Genomic DNA, 18,993 nt, shown 5'->3' on the forward strand with positions numbered 1-18,993 from the left:
GCTACGTAGGTACTCTTTCGAGATTTGATGGAAATGCGAAGAAAAATAAAAATAAAAGATAAAATTGGGATATAACTCACAAACTTAAAATGAACTAGAAACAAACCAATGTTTTAAAACAACGTGACCTAATTTCTATATGGTTGTTTAAAACTCAAGAAGTTTGAGAAATGAAGAACCTTAACCCGCTATCTATATAGAGATAGGAACCAAAGGTATAGGGTTGACCGCCATACTCCGGAAAGAGATGAGAAGGGGAGTGAAAAGATCAGTTTAGGTTAGTGGCACAAAAACGAATTCTTGATAAGTTCGTGATAGTTTTTAAAGAACAAAGAGTTTAACACTCAAATGTATATTAATCAAAATAGTCTAACCTTACAAAATAACATGTCTGAAATATTTATAGGCTAAGGTATACAAATGGAAAAATTTGGCCTTTAATGTGAGTTACATGAATTAATGGGACTTTAATCTCAAGTATATGTTCCTTGCCGTCCATGCACTTGGAATTAATGGTGGAGGCTGCAAATTTAATTTGTTGGGACGAAATTCATGCATGCTTAAGGATGAAGAAATCATCAAAGGTCTGATATTCCCCCCTTAGTGGAAGATGGCTTTTATGATGCATGGGGATGACAAAAAAACTTCTTCTAGAAAGCTTTCAAAGGTCTCATTTAGCTCCCAAATTGGATGGTGTAATTAAAGAAGTAATGCTTGGCCAAATAGTATCTTTTCATGCCCAAAACGAACAACCATATGTGTGTGAATATATTTGATTCTCTTGTCAAAATCGAACAGTCCCTTAGTAGCTTTAAAAGGTAGCTGGCCATTGGATTGTCTAGGACACAATTAAACACACATTAGGACACACTAATTATCATGTAATGGAATTGGACACATTAAAGACTCAAAAGACTAAGACAAACATTAATGACTCCGTAATATATTTTAAGACACATTAAAAATGCAACAACTAGACATATAAAAACTATGTAATAACAAAACACATATTAAAGACACACTAATAAATAATCTTAATTTTTAAAAAAAGCTGTAGAATTAAAAATACTAAATTAAAAATGACTAAATGGCTTCAAACGCCCACATGCAAAATATTGCATGGACTTAAACAATTTTATCTTGCATTTGGGCCCTTCAAGCTTGGCCTATTCAACTTTGCAAATGATTTGGTCATGAAGGCAATATGAGTCGCTCCACTTTACATATTCATTTTGAAGCTTGAACAAATTTCTCTTCAATTCATTCATCAACCAAATCTTAGATTCTTGACTCTGGTGTCATTTATCATGAGTCAACAAATCCACACAATCTCCATGAGTATACTGGAACAAAAGAAGTAGTTATGGGTGATGGACTCACACTAGTTCAACTGAGATACATGCTTCTAATTCTAATTTTAAGATTTCTAACACTTTATGTGCTCATTCCGTTATACAAAACCTTATCTTTGTTTCAAAGTTTTGTTAAGATAATCTAACATCAGTTGAATTTTTTTATTTTCATTTTCTTATGAAGGATTTGCACACTCGAAAGTCACTGGTGCAAGGTTGGAATCAGAACCCACTACCATCTGTCTGTCACTTATCTACCCAAGTTCCAATTCAGTCATCCACATTAAAAAGTTTTACATTTTTTGAATAAATTTTCCCTACTAGTCTTTACAAAAGACAAATTTCATTTTTGCAATGCTTATTCATCTAATGGAACACACCACTTGCCATTTCATATAATATTTTGTGATTTATGATGATCATCACTAGTATTATCCACTGATAAAAAATATATATTATTGTCTATTTATTGATCACTAAAATAAATATATTTGGCTTTTTACATTGTACAGAAGAGAGTGAAGTTCAAATATTGTTTGAAAAATTCCGACCTTTAGTGGAAAAAATTTTCAAAACAAAAATCATTTCATTTTATATTGATGGGTGAGGTAAATAAAAGAGTTTAAATTTTTACCTTGAAGAAAATGGTTTTTAACATTTGTTATCACCACCTTATACACCCCAAATGAGTTTTCATAGCTGAACAACGTCATCGACATATTGTTTGAAACAGTTAAAACCTCTTTCCATGAAGTCTATTTATCACTTGAATTTTGGTTCTTTACATGTCACTATGCCACATACATCATAAACAGACTCCCCACACCTATCTTAGATAATGTCTCACCATTTCAAATATTATTTGGCAAAAATCTCAAGTATGTAGCCTTTAGAACTTTTGATTTCCTATACACATGGCTTAAACCCTACACCACTAATAAACTTGATCCTAAATTCAAATTCCAAATCATGTATTTACTTAGGCGTATAGGAAATTAATATAGGCATGTGATTAGTTGTATCACGTTGTATAACTAATTCTTAGGAGATTAGTTACCTAAAATACTGATATTCTATATTCGTTAAGATTTTGTATTATAAATCCTAATTTATAGGAGCCTATCAAGGCCAAATGTACATGATATTATGTATATATATAGGCATTTAGCTTCACGTAAATGATAACAAGCATTTTTTAAAATTTTCACAAAACTTCATGTATCAAAGTTGTAAGTTTAAAAACCCTACCCTTCCACTGTCAAGTCGTCACTTTTAACTTTCCTCTCTTTTTTTCCCGAAATCATCTCTTCATGGTGGAATTTGAACAAACATCAAAGGGTTCATCTGCGTCTAATCCCTTTCTCAATACTTTTACAACATTTCGGCTAACTCCAGCCATCGTAGAGAATAATCTCGTCACTATTACCACTTATAAAATAAATGACCACAACTACCTTCAATGGTCTCAGTCAATGATGATGTTTATAAGCGGGCGGAGTAAAGATGAATATCTTTGTAACACCCCTTAACCCTTATCCGTCGCTGAAACAGGATTATGGAGCATTACCGGACTTAACAGTTCAAATACAAACATTTCTAAATCATTTAGCATACATGTAATAAATTAATCAAATTGTCCCTTTTATGAGCCTTCGAGCACAAAATATGTGTTAGAAACAAATTGGGACAAAACCGGGTACTCAAGAATTTTTTCCAAAAACATTAAGATTTTTCAAAGAAACATAGGACACATCCTCGTGTTTCCAGGCCGTGTGGCTCAAAATGAACCTTAAAAATCAAGTTTACCCTTTCCTGCAACCTTGAACACCAAGCAACTCAAAAACAATAGTTCAATAACTTAAAAACACGATTAAATACCTTTAAAACGTGTCAAAATAATCAACCTAATGACCTAACCAATGTACCCTCATAGGTACTTCACATATATTATCAAAACAATCCAATAAAACTTCATTCAAGCCAATTCTAAAATCAAGTCAATTTCAACCCAAATTTTCCTTTATTATACTCAATTATGCATCAACTTAAAATTTTTATATTTAACTTCAACGCAACACATATATTCATGTATATAAGTGATCAATATCATCTTATAACATCATTTACTTTCGCTTCTGAAAATGACAAGCATAAGACATCCTAGGTACATGCCGACACAAAAAGAAACATACATCACCATGTTTTGAGTTTCGGATTGTTGATAGATGCTGAAGCGGCAGTTTAACTTTACCTAACCTGCGCACAGAAAACAAACTGTACGCTAAGTATAAACTCAATGGTATTTCTGTAATCTGAATGCTTAAAGGTAAAATAAGATAACATATAATAACTATAGTCATACAATTATTCAATTCAATAAGGTATTTATAACACATTCAATTTTTATCATTTGCTAACCTAGATAGCTTTTCACAATAAGAACACAAATCATTTGAACAACAATATTGTTCATTCATATTCAATTCATAAATACACAAATCATGTGTCTCTAACCATATTTCAAATCACCACTCAATATCAATCATAACACTATTTTATTCAATAACCCCAATTAATATGACACGGACTCGGACGGATACATGGATCCAACTAAAACACATCTGTTTGGCACCCAGTCCCTCATCAGATAATTCGAAGCAATAAGTTGACACCCAGTGTCTCATCAGCTATGCCAAAGTACACTGGTACCTAGTACCTCATCGAATTTATCGAAGTAATAATTTGACAAGTGTCTCATCGACTCAAAGTCGAAGTATCCCTAAACTCTTCTAATCCTATAGCATGCCATCTATATCCGATTCAGCCTGATACAATTAATAGGGTTTCAATTCACTTTTTAAATGCCACAATTATCCAATACTCAATTATCACATTAATCACAATTTCACATACATTCAATTCAATATAAAAAATGCTAACACATACCCTATTCACTTACCATAAACATTTAAATCAAAATACAACAATTAATAATTAAATTCGGATTATAGAAATACAAACCAAAATTTCCAAGCTACTCATCGTCGACTTTATTTTTTTCTTTCTTAGTTGAAGTTTCTGATACAATGTTAGCTACGGAAATTAAAACAATTAAAATTCATCAATACAATACAATTCAATTTCACATTAAATATTTCAATTTTTGTTCAACTTTTGCCTAAATTCCACTTTAGCCTTTAAACAAGACTAACTTTATTTCTTCAAAACTAAGTCCGTATTTTCATTCAATTTCCACTTTAGACTAAATTCAACTCTTTAATTTCACTCAAATCCCTAAATTTCAAAAAATTTACAATTTAGTCCCTAATACTCAAAATCTACAATTTATTCCATAATTCAATCTTTTTTTTTTCATTTCTAGCTTAAAAAGCTATCAATTTAATACCTAATACTCTAATTATTCAACATAGACAACATTTAAAACTCAACATTTTCAAAAATTTTGACATAGGTTAAGCAATATCTAATACCGAGATTTTAAAAACATAAAAAATACAAGAAAAGCGACTAAATTGACTTACCAATTGATCTTTGAACCTTAAAACCCTAATTTCTCCTTCTTTTTCTTTCTCTCATTTCCCCCTATTTCGTTCTATTCTCTGTTCTTTTTTTTCTTTTTTTTAGCTTATTCTTTTAGTTATTATTATAATATAATATATAATATAATATATATTTTATACATATACTTAAATATTAAGTATACATAAATTATTATATTCTTATGTATTTTATTTTTACACTTGTATACACAATCACCATACACTTGTTAATTAGGGTTTAATTTCTTATTTAGTCCCTTTACTTTTTTAATCTATAATTAAACTTTCACCCTTTATTCAATTTAATCCTTATACCTAATTACCCTTAATCTGGTTTACAAAAACGGAGACCCGAAAATACTCTTTCCGAGTACCTGTGACTATCGAGTTGTTACAATCTTTCTGGTGTTATCCCAAAACCAAATTCAAACAATGCTAAATACAAAACCTGGAAAGTAGAAAACAATCTGGTTATGTCTAGGTTGATTAGTTCCATAACAACTGATACAAGAGAGAATTTTTTGTTGTACATCACGAAAAAAGATATATGGGAAGCAACACGAGAAATGTTCTCTAGTAGTGAGAACACAGTCGAACTTTTTCTTGTGAAGAGTACTCTTCAGGATCTTCATTAGCATAAAAAACATGTGATAATCTATTTCACGATTCTTACTCACTATTGACAATAACTAGATTTATTCGAGATACGTGAATAGAAGTGTGTTAAAGGTCATATGTATTTTAGAAAGATTGTTGAGACTAAATGAGTATTCAAATTCTTGATGGGGCCTAAAAAATCTCTTGATGAAGTAACGGCCAACTAAACCTCTACCTAGTCTACAAGAGACTTTTTTATAGTGTGGAGAGAGGAAAGTCGAAAAGGGGTTACGTTGGGACAATCTCATATTGTCTCCAACCCTGAAGCTTTAGCCTTTGCATTAGTTAAAGACAATATATTAGATTTTGGTTCTTTTGCTGCTTAAAGTTATTCACAAAAAACCAATGACAGTCGAAGCAGAAATGGTCGTCTTTGGTGTGATCATTGTTAGAGACCTGGGCATTTGAAATAAACCTGTTGGAAATTGCATAGAAATCCCACTGATTGGAAGCTAAACCAAGATCGCAAGGAAAAAAAGAATGTTGTTTTTTTTTGAAACATCTTAACCTGGTAATTTTGCTCTATTTAGTAAGGAACAATTAGAACTTCTCTAGAAACTCAAACAAAAGGTAAATAACCCTACACAAAGCTAAAATAGTTTTGCACTACATGCAGCAAAATCATCCTCCTTGTCTTGGATTGTAGACTCAAGTGCATCTGATTACATGACAGGTGGTAGATAACTTTTCACAACTTATTCCTCTTTTAACAGCCTTAAAACAATGTCTATTGCCAATGGTACACGGACTAAAATGGTTGGAACATAAACTATTTGTATCTCAAATACCCTTACTATTAAATTAATGTTATTTGTGCCTGAACTTGACTGTAATGTCATATCTATTAGCAAGCTAAACCATGACCTAAACTATGACACTAAATTCCTTTTTAAATCTTGTATCTTTTAGGACTAGAGCTCGGGGAGGACAATTGGGAATGCTAATTTTTGTGTGGGCCTCTATGTTCTAGATGTCAACACTCCTTTAATCCATTTTGTCAGTCATTAGTATTTATTGAGTCATAGTTTTAAGTCTGCTAATTATTTTAATAAGAAAAGTGAAATCATGATGTGGCATTTTCATCTAGGTTATCCAAATTTTCTGTATTTAAAATGTTTGTTTTCATCTTTATTCATCCATAAAACTCCCAATTTATTTCATTATGAATTTTGTCAATCAATAAAGCATACTTGGGACACTTATTTACCATGATCATACAAACCAAGTCACCTTTTTTTCTCTCATTCACAGTGACATTTAAGAGCTATTTTGTATTCTTAGTATAATTGGTGCTCAATGATTTTTATTGTTAGTTGATGACCATACTCGATTGTGTTGGATGTTTCTTATAAAAGAAAAATCTGAAACCAAACACATATTTTAGCACTTTCATGGCATGGTTCCAACTTAGTTCAAAGCCAATATTCAAATCTTAAAAAATTATAATTCAAATGTAACACCCCAAACCCATCCTAGACGTTATGGCCGAATCTAGCGATGTCACATGAGAGTGTTTTTGAAAATGCATCGATACATTTATACCATTTCAGTTATTATCTTTTACTTAATCCAAAAAACGTGTTCTCACTGATTTGCTTTAAAACATATCTCTTTTTCATGGAAGCTTTAGAAAATCTTCTATTTTAAGAAAACTGTTTGCTTTAGAGAAAATCAAATTTTAATCGTGCTTATCAGTAATAAAAACACCAACAGTTCAAAAGTCAAAACTAAAAGCCAAAAAGTCTAAAGTCTAGAAATTATAACAAAACCCCAAATAAACAAGTAATCCAAAATAAAAAAAACCAATGAAAATAGTCTAAAGTTATTACGTGTGGCCACCGTCGAGTCCTCCGATACACCGATCTGCTAATTCTGAGGAGTACCTGAATAGATTAAACAGAAAAGAGTGAGTTTTGCAACTCAGTGTGTAATCTTCACAGATATCAAACATACAGAATAATCATCAGAAGTCAGAAATAGAGAGTTTAGGGCCGGAGCCCATTACAGTATTAGTTCGGGCCTTAACCCATTCAAATGTAAAATCATATATAAATTAGGGCTTTAGCCCAATCAGATACAGATGTAGAACGGAATATCAGAATCCTACCTACCAGCCTCTACACACCATCTCCGTCCAGCCCTACACACTATGTAGAGATATAATCAACCCACCCAACCCTACACACCATACTGTATCGAAATGCGACACATAAATAGAATAATGCAGCTGAGCTGCCAGATAACAGGCTTAAAGCCTTTCAGACACTTCTTCCGAAAAATCATCAACCCAATTCTCGATGCAATGCAACATACCAATATGACATGCTATAATGCAACTTAACAAATCATACAATCGGTCAGATACACTTGCTAAAAATAACATGCTTAATACATACATTTCATAGTCAGACCACAGAATCAGGGGTCTAAGTAATGCTTACCGACCCTACGGTAGGTCACAGTCGACTTGGGTGACCCGTGCAACCTTATAGATTATTTCAAAAAATTGGGCTCATACGCCTATGTGGCCTGCCTGTGTGGGCCCATACCCCCGTGTAGCCCACTCGACCCAAGTTGGCCATCCACACGGCCTGGTCCAGAATTCCACACGCTCGTGTGTTTCACATGGCCTTTTCAGCCATCATACGTCCGTGTCTTTTGCGCACGGCCTGGCTCGTCGATCACACGCCTGTGTACTATCACACGGCTTACCACACAGGTGACTACACGTTCGTGTGGCATTGATAGATTCATTTTTCGGCTCTTGTTATTTCTCATTTTTTGTGATTTCGGGTACACACCTAGTTTGAATTTGCTGTTTGCAGAATCCTAAGAACATCAGCACCTATAATCAGAATATTCAACCCCTTTAGAAACTCAAAAACGAGCCTTAACACTAATCTCAAAATGAAAAGTTGACTTACCACTACTAGAACGTTAGCCACTTCAAGTCAACTTGATGAACCATTAATACCAGCCTCACGAGTAACTCCTAAACAGTAACCAAAACCCCATTAAACACTTAATCAGAGTAACATACGAGTTAGTGAACTGAAAACTTACCACACGCTCCCCAACAGTTAAAAAGTAGGACGATTGCAAGTAAGGAAGAATGTAAAGTCGAACAAAGAGGGAAACAAAGGAATTTCGACAGCACAAGAAGTAAAAGGGAGGGAAATCGACAGTAAAACGAGAGGAAAGAGAGAAAGGTAGCCGAATTTTTTAAAAAGAAAATAGCATTCAACGAAACTGTTAACCCCCCAATTTATTTCTCCTTAATTATCTTCTCCAACTACCGACAACTTAGATTTTCTGTCAAACACAAACTCTAGCTAAGATTTTGTAGCAAAAATAATACCCTTGCTACAGCAGAGGTTCGAACCCCAAACCTTCAACACACCAACATACATCTTAACTACCAGACTAGCAGACCCATTCTGATACACATTTACTAACAATTATTTATAAGCCTATTAACCAAGGGTTGGGCTTTATTCATAAAAATATGCCAAAATTTGGCCAAGTCAGACTTGAACTTTGGACCTCACACACACACACCTAGTACACTTAACCATTAAAGAAAATACATAGTTGTGTCAAATTAACACAGAAACATATACATATATTTTTGGGGCGTTAAAATTCTACCATTCTAAAAGAAAATTTCAGCCTCGAAATTTTACCTGATCAGAAAAGGTGAGGATACTGCTGACACATCGCATCCTCAGGCTCCCACGTAGCATCCTCAGTGCTATGATTATGCCATAAAACCTTAACCAGTGGAATAAATTTCCTCCTAAGAACCTTTACATTGCGATCCAGATCTGAATTGGCTCCTCCTCGAAGGTCAGATTTGGCCGAACCTCAATTTCCTCTACAGGAATAATATGCGTGGGATCAGAGCGGTAACGTCTCAACATCGTGACATGAAAAACATTATGAATGCGATCTAACTCTAGAAGCAGCTCCAACTGATAAGCAACTAGTCCCACTCGTATCAGAATATGGTACGACTTAATAAACCGAAGGCTCAGCTTGCCCTTACGTCCGAACCTCAGTACCTCCTTCCATGGCGAGACCTTGAGAAAAATAAAGTCTCCTACAAAATACTCTATCTATTGATGTTTTAAATCCCCGTATGACTTCTTTCTAACAGGAGCCACTTTCAGTCGATCTCAAATCAAATGGACGTTGTCCTCAGTCTTAGAAACCATCTCTAGACCCAGAATATGTCGCTCATCTAACTCAGTCCAGCATAAGGGAGTGCGGCACTTACGACCATATGATGCCTCGTAAAGTGCCATCTGTATACTAGACTGGTAGCTGTTATTGTAAACGAACTCTACTAAAGGCAAGTACTCCTCCCAACTGCCTCGAAAATTAATAATACAGCCCCTCAACATGTTTTTCAGTATCTGAATTACCCTCTCCGACTGACCGCCTGTCTAAGGATGGAAAGCAGTACTGAAGTCTAACCTTGAACCCAGAGCCTCATAAAACTTCTTCCAGAATTGAGATGTGAAACGTGGATCCCTATCAAAGATGATCGACGCGGGTACCCCATGAAGTCTCGCTATTTTTGATATGTAGAGCTTGGCCAATTTCTGTAGAGAGAAGTCTATCCTGACCGGAATGAAGTGAGCAGACTTGGTCAATCGATCCACGATGACCCATACAAAATCCTTCTTAGTGGGTGTTTGAGGCAACCCACTAACGAAGTCCATCGTTACTCGCTCCTATTTTCACATCGGTATCTTAACCGGCTGCAGCAAACCCGAAGGTAACTGACGCTCAGCCTTAACCTGCTGACAAGTCAAATAGTGGGGAACAAAGTCAGGAACCTCATGCTTCAACCCTGGCCACCAGTATACATCTCACAAATCTCGGTACATTTTATTTTCGTCGATATGCATAGCATAAGGGCTACTATGCATTTCCCTCAGAATTGATTGTCTTAAATCCTCATCATTCGGTACACAAATTTGACTGCGAAAACACATTACCCTATCCTAATTAATCCTAAAATCCGTAGTAACACCACTCTCTATTTGACAGAAACGCAAATCTAGAGACTTATCCCCCATCTATTTATCTCTGATCTGATCAATCCATGTCAGTTTCATTTGAAGTTCAGCTAGTAAACTCCCATAATTAAAAAGACTCAGTCGAGTAAACATTGCTCTCAAATCGGTCATAGCCCTATGACTTAACGCATCGGCCACCACATTGGCCTTACCATGATGGTACTCGATAGTGCAATCGTAATCCTTAAGACTTTCAACCCATCTACGCAGCCTAAGGTTTAACTCCTTTTGAATGAGGAGATATTTGAGGCTCTTGTGATCAGTGTAGATAGTACACTTCTCTCCGTACAAATAGTGCCTCTAGATTTTCGGAGTGAAGACTACCACTGCCAACTCCAAATCGTGCGTTGGGTAATTAGCCTCATGCGTCTTGAGCTGACGAGACGCATAAGCAACCACCTTCCTATCTTGCATTAGGACACAACCTAGACCCACATGCAACGCATCACTGTAAGCCACGAAGTCTTTACCGGGCTCAGGCTAAATCAGAACAGGAGCCTGAATTAAAATAGTCTTGAGCTTATCAAAGCTCTCCTGCTGTGCATCAGTCCATACGAAAGGAACTCCCTTTCACAGAAGTTTAGCCATCGAAGCCACGATTAAAGAGAACCCTTCTACGAAACGTCGGTAGTATCCTATCCGCCCTCGAAAGTTGCAGATTTCTGACACATTCTTCAGTTGTTTTTAATCCAAAATCGTCTCAATCTTACAAGGATCGACTCGTACTCCCCCAGCAGAAACTACATGTCCCATAAATGTCACTTCTCGAAGCCAGAACTCACACTTGCTGAACTTCGCATACAACTATTTCTCACGAAGAATCTGTAAAACCACCCTGAGATGCTCATCGTACTCGTCCTTAGACTTAGAATACACAACAATGTCGTCGATAAATATCACCACAAATTGGTCTAGAAAAGGCTTGAACACACGATTCATCAAGTCCATAAATGTCACAGGTGCATTAGTCAACCCAAAAAGCATATTAAAAACTCATAATCTCCATATCGAGTCCTAAATACCGTCTTATTCACGTCGGCCTCCTTTACCCTCAATTGATGATACCCAGAATGCAAGTCAATTTTGGAGAACACAGAAGCCCCTCTAAACTGGTCGAATAAATCATCAATCCTCTGAAGTGGGTACTTATTCTTAATTGTTAGCTTGTTCAGATATCGATAATCAATGCATATCCTTATTGTCTCATCTTTCTTCTTTACAAAAAGAACATGTGCTCCCCATAGAGACACATTGGGACAAATGAACCCACGGTCTAACAGTTCTTGAATCTAAGCCTTAAGTTCTGTCAGCTCTTTTGGTGCCATTCTGTAAGGGGCGATAGACATTGGAGCTATGCCAGGAATAAACTCAATCCCAAACTCCACCTCGCGACTCAAAGATAACCCTAGTAGCTCATCAGAAAACACATGTAGAAAATCCCTCACTGTTCTGATGTCCCTAACCGAAGAGTCCCCGGAATAAAAAAATACTAACATAGGCCAAGAATGCCTCACACCTTTTCTGAACTAACTTTTTCGCTACCAAAGCGGAGATCACATTAGTCAGATAGTCTCCTCATTCCCCAATCACCACTACCTCACTGTCCTCCTTGGTCCTCAAAACAATTGAAATGTGATATTCGCGACAGGTTTTAAAAATTTATAATCAATCGTTCTTGAAACTAACTATTATCACGATGAAGACAAATGTACCTATCGAACAGTAGTATAGCTTTAGCAAGACCGGATTGTCGAACCCAAAGGAACCAAGAGTACTAGTAATTACTTTTTTATTATTATCTAGCCTAAAAATTAAGGGATTTGTTTATCTAAACTAATTAACTAAACTAAAGGTGCACAAAGAGAAAATTGGGGAAAAGCTTTTGGGAAAACTTGATTGATTAAGACAATACCTAAGGAAAAATCCACCTAGACTTCACTTGTTATGTGACTTTGAATCAGACGATTTATTCATTTGACTTGATCTCTAGAAATTCCTAAGTAATATTATTATCTATCTTGAGACTAATAACGCCTAACCCTAGGTTGATTAATTGAAATCTCTATCTAATTAGCATCCTAGTATTGCATTAACTCTATCTATAGACTCCCTTATTAGGTTTCACCCTAATCCGGTAAAATCTTGTCACCCTATCTCTAGGTGTGCAATCAACTCCGCTTAATTATGACAAATTTACTCTTAGACAGGGACTTTTTCTCTTCTAAATAAGTGCATTAACTTGAATCAATATCCTGGAATATTAATACAAGAATGAAGAACACATAATTAAGAACAAGTCAAATATTTATCATACAATTCAGATAATAATAACAAGATCTGTTTTAGGTTTCATTCCCCTTAGGTATTTAGGGGGTTTAGTTCATAATTATGAAAGAAAACATCTCAAAAGAATAAAGATAAAAAAACATAAAGAAAACCCAAAACTCTTGAAGAAAATTAAAGGGAGATCTTTAGTCTTGTCGATGAATCCGGCTCCTGAGATGGATCAATCGACTTTCTTCGAGTAATTCCTTGCCTCCTACTCCGTCTGTCTTTTCTAAGTGCTTCCATAGGTGTTTAAATGGGCTTTAGAATGCCTAAGAGCCCTCAAAAGTGGCCTTGTCCGAATAGGACTATATTTGGGCTCGATAGGGACACGCCCGTGTGTGATTGCTTCAGACCGTGGTCAAGGCTGCTAAATAGGCACGAGCGTGTGGTCTACCCGTGTGAGGAAGTCCAGGCCGTGTTGATTTCTTATGTTGGCCCATTTTCTCCAGTTTTGGCCCGTTTTTCGCTCTTTTTACTCTTTTATGGTCACCTAAGTATAAAACATGAAACTAAGGGATTATGAGCATAGAATTCACCAAATTTAAGGAGAAATCATCCATAAATGTGCTAAGCATGGGATAAAAATATGTATAAATTACGGTTTATCAAATACCCCCACACTTAAGCGTTTGCTTGTCTTCAAGCAAAATCCTCAACTCACAATCAAAATAAATTCTTCTCAACTTATAATCCCCATCAATAATATCTCAAAATAAGCCATAAGTAATCATACATTGAGAATTCAACTAGAAGAACATTTAAGTTTCAAACATTCCAAGTTGAGCATTTTATCACGAAAACATAGGTGTCTTCCCTCATCTAAGTGATTACCTTTGATTCAAAATATCACAAAGTTTAACATCCTCACTAAAGATTCACTCAAATCACTTGAGGTGTTTAAGGACAATAAATGAAGCACTCATTAGTCAATATCAAAAGTTATTACCATAGGCTTGCATGAAAATCCAATCTCCACCACTATATATATTGAGATGATACGTCAATCAAAAGGTCTTTAGAGGGTTGAAACGTGGCTTCGGTTAGGGGGTGTGGTCACAAGCTGAAAAAAAAGGTTAGAATCGAGATTGAATTAAAAAATTACCTAACTAGAAAAATAACTAATCATTAATTGAATACAAGTGAGCTTCTTCTCAGAATATGGAATTAACACATAAGCTAAAAAAAAAAAAGATGAATTACTACTAATATATATGTATGTATTGTAATTTTTTTTAAGAACAAGTCAAATAGCATAGAATTTTTGCTAACTATTACAATGAAAAATAAAACATAGCTAAGCAATTAATTCAAATCAAATCTCGACAAAAATAGGGATCAAATTAGGGAATTTCAACAATAATGGGTTATGGGTTAATATTGAGGGTAAATCAATGAATGGCTTGTTAGGCTCAATAGGGTTCAGCAAGGGTTAATTGTGAAGGTAGACTTTTATGGAGTAAGTGAGTTAAACCTAAGTGCCTTTATCATCTTGACATAACAAAACAATGGTGTGGTCTTGACATTCATAATCAAACAAGTTCTAGAATAACGATTCGATATTGACGCACTCAAAGCAACAATAAAAGTGAGCATGAAAGAAATAAGATATGCTCTAAAGGCTCAAGATCTAACAAAAAAATTATGGCTTTTTGATGTTAAACCTGTGAATTTCAACTCAAGATAATATCTATACTTGGGGAAACAACATAATTTTTTTTTAAAAAAAATCAACTTATCTTGCTTGATTCTCTAATTCCCTTAAAGTTTAAACAATCAATGCATAAATGCCTATGTTTTAATTCAAGACATATTAATAAAAATCAGAAATTAATCAAAATTCATTCTAATGATGATATGAGAAAATTATTTGAGAACAAGATAAAATTCAGGGATTTTCTGATAATGATATAAATGATCCCCCACACTTAAGATGTACATTATCCTCAATGTACAATAATAGATATACTGAAAAATATAGATATATAATCATTAGATAGGGAGAGAAGTGAAAGTTCCAGAATGATGAATGAACTCCTTGAATTGGAGTTATGGAGAATAATCGGCTAAGGCAATGATGAGAGTGGAGGAGGATACTCCGGTGGTGGTAGAGGTTCATTAGTCCATATGTCCTACACCAAAAGAATATTATATCTGGTAGTAGCTATGGTCGTGGTCGAATAGGACATGGCAGTCGTAGAGAACCTTTTCCAGTGGAGTTTCAAGTTCCTAAGTGATGATAAGCTTTGGAGCTCTGTATAACTATGATAAAGTCAAAAACTCTTTAGAAAATATAAGGAAGCATAATTACTCATAATGAAATAGCCGAAATTATAAATTGTTTAATAAAAATTATAAAATCTAAAAATGAAATAATATTAAAGGAAAATAAAATAGAAGTACTTAAAGAAGATAAATAAAGATAAAAGTGAAAATAAAAATAATAAATAAAAAGTTCTTAAACATCGTCATTGCCGGATGGTTTGCGAGGTGGTGGTGGCGATGAGATATGAAGGTGCTGACAAATCTGATGTAGAGTAGCATCAATGTGATCAAAGTACTGAAAACACTGTTGTTCAAATCGAGTAAGGCATTCAGAGATGTCAGAGTATGAAGCCGCCGCATGAACTGGACGATGGATGGGTGGTGGCTAAGACGGTGGGTCCTTGTGCTGTGGAGGGGCATCATCAGTATTGTCCTCTGGGTTCTCCTCCTCGATGAATTAAACCAGGCGGTGCTGGGGAGGGTCAACTCCACGTCCTCGCTCGATCATCCTCATATGAAGCATGCTCGAGATGCCCTGTGGGAACATCTGGCCGATGAGGGTGAGGGAAGATGATTGTGCTACTGTGTTGACGAGCCCGAAGTACCGTGCCAGTCTAGTTACATAGGGGCCAATGGAGATGACTTCTCTCCTATGCTGGTCCGTCTGATGGCGAATGGCGAGGGCAATGAAATAGGCAAGGTCGAAGACATACCCGTTCGCCATACTCCATAAAAAGTAGGTGTCGTGAGTGTTGACGACGCCGGTGCTCTCGTGCCGCCCTGTCATAGTGTAGGCTAAGATGGTGTGTAAGTACCTCAGGGATGGGGTGAGGGCGGATGCCTTGGAGCGACTAGGTTCGTAGGTGGAGTGAGACAAGTGGATGTGGCGATGGAGTGTTTCAAAATCATCGTCGTCCATGAACTCCTCCGTATAGAGCCCCAAAGTGATGCTGAACTCAGGTACTCTCAACTGGCGACTAAATCGTCGAGACAGAACTGGACCATTCCTGGATCATCGAACTCCGTCATAACTACTTGGAGGTGGAAAGTCGAACAGAGTTTGAGTGTGAGCTCGAGGTATGTCGGCTCGATGATCTCAAAGAATAGTCCCCACGGGTCAGTCGTCAAGAGGTCTCGGACCGCATCAGCCAGTTAGATTTGTTCAAGTGCGGCCCAGTCAATACAGCGGCCCGCACCTAGGGGTCAGGCCCATAGTATTTGAAAAAGTTCCTCCTGTGGTCCCAGTGAGGATTGGAGGAATTGGTGTCTGATTTCAGTAGTAGGACCCGAGGATGACGTTGCTCCTTTCCTCTTCTTCGAGGTGGGTACAACGGTTTTCTTGCCGCGTGGATTTGACTTAGTATCTGCAATGAAAACATGAAGTTATAGGAATAAACCGCACGAATGGAAAAATATGCAAGTATGTTAAAACAAAATACCAATATTTCATGGGAGTTTTCTGACTAAAGGGAAAGTCTACCGAAAAACAACCAAGTCCTAATAGATATATTAAATCATTATTGTGGATACAAATACGAGAATGATGCTAAGAGGAATAACTAGTGGATGCATGCATATGAGAACGATAATGAATGAAGGTTTCATAAAAAATGGCAAAGAACTATCATTAGAACTATGAAGATAACAGATAAATAAAACAAGAATAGATCATAAATTTGGAAAAAGAAATGAAGATAATAAAGAGAAAAGAGTGAACAAACGCAATAGGTTGTTGGAGGGAGGAGTTAGTCGTCTGAGAAGAGTTGTCGACCGGCAACAGGCGTGGGAGTGAGGCCGTGTGAGGAGGTGCGGTAGCTAGGGTTAAGGATTTTGGGGAAGGGGATGATGAATAGTGAGGGGTTTATATAGATTTTAGAGCACACGACCATACGACACGCCCGTGTGCCCTTATTTTAGCCTGTGTGTTTCATAATTTCAAATTTGGGGGCGTCTGAAATTCGTCCCATGCCCGTGTTCTTTGGGCGTGTCGATGTACATGGCTGTGTCGCATGGCCGTGTTTTGCTTTGTTCGCTTCTCCTACGCCCGTGTTATTTTATCAGTATTGAGCACGGGTGGTGGGCACGAGCTTGTCACACGCCCGTGCAAAATTTTCAGTTTTAACCTCGATTTCTAGACATGGGCGTGTTGCACATCCGTGTTGTTTTGATAGACTCGCCCACGGCCACGTCGCACGACCGTGGCAACTTATCACATCTCGTGTTGGAGAGAAATTTTGCCCTATTTTCACATGGCCGTATCGCACGGTCGTGTCTACGCCCATGGTGTGAGCATGGCCTAAAGCATGCCCGTATACCTGGCCGTGTGGATTAGAAACCTGTGGCCAAGTACTCAGTTAGTGATTAAATATTAAAAACTAAAAATTAAAGAAGTTAACACCATTAGTGATTGGGTTACCTCCCGAGAAGCGCTTATTTAGAGTCTAACCTCGACTTACCTCTCTTTTGCATGGTCATAGTGGTGCGAGGAGTTTACACTCCTCGTTCCTGTTATCAATTTCATCAAAATAAGGTTTTAGACGAGTACTATTTACCTTAAAAGTACCGAATTTGGGATGAATTACCTCGACTTTACCATATGGAAAAATGCTAAGTATCGTAAGAGAGATTGCTCCGTTAGGTTCAGGAGTGGTAATACGAGGGTTTTCTGCATCTAATAGTACTTTGTCTCCAACCTTAAGTTGATTTGGTGAAATATTGAGCTCGTCATGTTGTGGTTTTGGTTTATCGTGTGTCCTTGGTTTATGTGTTTTCCATTCATCTAGTTTCTCGATTTGCAGCCTCTGTTCTTCATAGATGGTTTCTTTGTTGTTACTTGAATAAGGCTCATGTGCGCTCTTCATACCTATTTTCTGCACAGAGGGTTTCACCACATGATCAGTACTAGTGGTATGATTTATGCAATCACCCTCGATTTTTGAGGTGTTACTTTAACTACGAGCTTGAAGAGTGATTGTTTCATCACCCACACGAAGTGTGAGTTCACCTGTACCAACATCAATTATCGTTCTAGCAGTTGCTAAAAAGGGCCTCCCTAAAATTAAAGGCACGTTACTATCCTCCTCTATGTCTAGAACAACGAAATCAACTAGGAATATAAATTTGTCAATTTTAACGAGTGCATCTTCAATAATACCCTTAGAGAATCTGATTGTTTTATCTGCTAATTGAATGCTCATCCTAGTTTCTTTGAGTTTCCCAAGACCTAGTTGCTTAAACATTTTGTAAGGCATGACATTGATACTAGCCCTTAAATCAACCATGGCATTATTAACATCTAAGCTACCGATTAAACAAGGAATCGTAAAACTCCCTGGATCTTTCAATTTGTTGGCCAGCTTATTCTATAGAATGGCTGAGCAAACTACATTCATCTCCACATACGACACCTCATCTAACTTCCGCTTATTTTCTAAAAGCTCCTTTAAAAATTTGACTGCATTCTGCATCTACGAAAGAGCCTCAATAAACAATAAGTTAATATGTAATTTCTTTAAAAGTTTAAGGAATTTACAGAATTGGTCATCTGAGTGGTCTTTCCTTGTCGCATTGGGGTATGGTACACGTAGTTTGTACTCTTTACTTACCTGTTTTTGGTCATTGTCTTGCACCTCACCTTTACCTTTACTTACCACAGTTTCTTGCCTCGGTTCTGGTTCAGGTGCAACTAACCCTTTCTCATCTTGAATGGTAATCGCATTGAGATGCTCTATTGGGTTAGATTCAGTGTTA

This window comes from Gossypium hirsutum, chromosome A11 (genome assembly GCF_007990345.1).
Source record: "Gossypium hirsutum isolate 1008001.06 chromosome A11, Gossypium_hirsutum_v2.1, whole genome shotgun sequence".
Classification (NCBI taxonomy): Eukaryota; Viridiplantae; Streptophyta; class Magnoliopsida; order Malvales; family Malvaceae; genus Gossypium; species Gossypium hirsutum.